Source organism: Schistocerca gregaria, unplaced genomic scaffold (assembly GCF_023897955.1).
Source record: "Schistocerca gregaria isolate iqSchGreg1 unplaced genomic scaffold, iqSchGreg1.2 ptg000186l, whole genome shotgun sequence".
NCBI lineage: Eukaryota > Metazoa > Arthropoda > Insecta > Orthoptera > Acrididae > Schistocerca > Schistocerca gregaria.
Window position 1 is genome coordinate 170,001 of NW_026061733.1, and position 2,500 is coordinate 172,500.

General features: G+C 56.8%; 1 non-coding gene across 1 annotated transcript in view; it reads left to right on the forward strand.

Annotated features, from left to right (window-relative positions):
• Nucleotides 1–1,963: 1,963 nt before the first annotated feature.
• The window catches only part of LOC126304884 (small subunit ribosomal RNA), a 1,893-nt gene continuing 1,356 nt past the window's right edge, over nt 1,964–2,500 (forward strand). Inside the window, exon 1 of the ribosomal RNA XR_007553262.1 lies at nt 1,964–2,500. This exon is cut by the window's right edge and continues 1,356 nt beyond it. This is a non-coding gene — a ribosomal RNA (small subunit ribosomal RNA).

Genomic DNA, 2,500 nt, shown 5'->3' on the forward strand with positions numbered 1-2,500 from the left:
TACACTGCACCTTAACCTAAGTTACACTGCACCTTAACCTAACTTACACTGCACCTTAACCTAACTTACACTGCACCTTAACCTAACTTACACTGCACCTTAACCTAACTTACACTGCACCTTAACTGTCACATGTAACGTCACAGGAATGTAGCTTTGCCTAACAGCAACCCTCTGAACATAGTTCACTGCTTGGATCCTCTGGTGTCATGTGTATTTCTTGATGCCATGGTGCGTACCCTCACATAAAGGTCTTTCGAGTGTTGCGTACTTTCTACACAGTCCCGCTAACCACTGGAAGGGTGTACCGCTACAGAACGAATATCGCCCTCCCCTCCTGCCCTTCCAAGCTGGTCGGTCAGGCGTTTGTTTGTGAAATGAGCCTTGCAGCTGTTCAGTTGCATTCGGTTGTCGATGCAGTCAGTGTACGTTGTGGTACGGCCTGTGTGGACTGTCCGCTGATGTACGCGTAACCCACACTGATCATCCGTCGTTACGTACTGAGTGACATAATGTGGCACATGCTTGACCGTACACCGGCTGCGCCCTACAATGGCGAATCATAAGGGCCATATGTTGTGCACGATGCTACTTGTCTCGTCTCCCCATTACAGCGAGATTGCACTGTTGTACGCCGTACAGACATCTGGTAAGTAGGTACGGACAAAAGTATTGCATGTTGGCCCCCCCCCCCCCTCCTCCCTCTGCCGGGAATCAGCGTGAGCCGTCTGTTGATGTAGCGACGAGGGTTTTCCTATTTAATCGTATTGCCCCACACAACATGATAGCACGGTGGACCGCGTTCCACATACACTAGATCGCGTGTTGGCCGGTTGACAGTCGACCGCGCAAGGGACATTGCACACGTGCGCGGACCATCTTCCACGTGTTCTCTCGTGTACATGCCGCAGTGTGTATGTGGGCTGATGTAGCGTGTCGTGACACATAACATGCAGGCATGCCAGAATCGTAGATTTCGCAAATGTAGATTGACGTATACGTTTGCTGCCAAAGATCCGCAAATGAACTGGAAATCAGTTGTTGAGCGGTTGTTCGCGCTGCAGGTGCATCGGTGATAGCGACGATCGGTACATCTGTGAACCGGTTGTTTCGGCGGTACCCGCCATGCCCCCGAACCTGAGTTGGCCATGTGGGTATGAAGCGATACGAGGCTGTGGCTTGGCGGGACAGTCCCCGGCCGGTGAGGGGGGGCCGCCCGGCGTGCTGGCCGCGCGCTGCGTGAGCGCACGCACTACAGCCGGCTGGTGGGGGGCGCCCAGTGGCAGGAGCGCCGGCCGACGGGCCCGGCTGGCGTCCCAGCTATGCGCCGGCGCACCCTGCGCGCGGCGCCAGGCGGCCAAAGTGGGTTCTGCCGAGCCCGGTGCGAAGCGCGGTGGACATCTGCAGTGTGCTGGTCCGATTGCGGACTGTGTGCGTTGAGGATGCGCCGCCGCCCGGCACTCGGCGTCGCGACGCCGTCTGCTGCTCGGTCGCCCCCAGCGGTTCTCGCAGGTGGTTTGTATCGCAGCTCTGCGGACGTGTTGGCGCGTGCGCTGTGCTGGGAGAGTTCGCTTCTGCACCCAAGTGGGGCTTTGCCCTTCTGTGGCGCTGGCGTTGGAGCTGCCGGTCACCGTAGGTGGCGCGTGTTGTTTCCCGCCGGCAATGCCACGACAGCACGCTCCCGGGCCTCTGTCGGCAGCGGCAAGCTCAGTTGGGAGCACGGGTGTTCGCACTGAAAGCGTCTACTCGCCTATCTCCGGGCGATTGCGCCTCTCTCGAACCCGACCAAGTACTTAGGACGGCGCTGCGCGCCGCCGGGACCTGAGAGGGTTTCGAGGTGTATCGTGCAGGGGAGCTCAGCCTCCTCCTGTTTGCAGAATAATTGAGCGGACGCTTGCGTGTTCGCGCGGGCCCTCGGGACACACTCCCGGGCGGCCGGCTGCTCAGCTCTCGTTGACGCAGCTCCCTGGTTGATCCTGCCAGTAGTCATATGCTTGTCTCAAAGATTAAGCCATGCATGTCTCAGTACAAGCCGCATTAAGGTGAAACCGCGAATGGCTCATTAAATCAGTTATGGTTCCTTAGATCGTACCCACGTTACTTGGATAACTGTGGTAATTCTAGAGCTAATACATGCAAACAGAGTCCCGACCAGAGATGGAAGGGACGCTTTTATTAGATCAAAACCAATCGGATTGGCTCGTCTGGTCCGTTTGCCTTGGTGACTCTGAATAACTTTGGGCTGATCGCACGGTCCTCGTACCGGCGACGCATCTTTCAAATGTCTGCCTTATCAACTGTCGATGGTAGGTTCTGCGCCTACCATGGTTGTAACGGGTAACGGGGAATCAGGGTTCGATTCCGGAGAGGGAGCCTGAGAAACGGCTACCACATCCAAGGAAGGCAGCAGGCGCGCAAATTACCCACTCCCGGCACGGGGAGGTAGTGACGAAAAATAACGATACGGGACTCATCCGAGGCCCCGTAATCGGAATGAGTA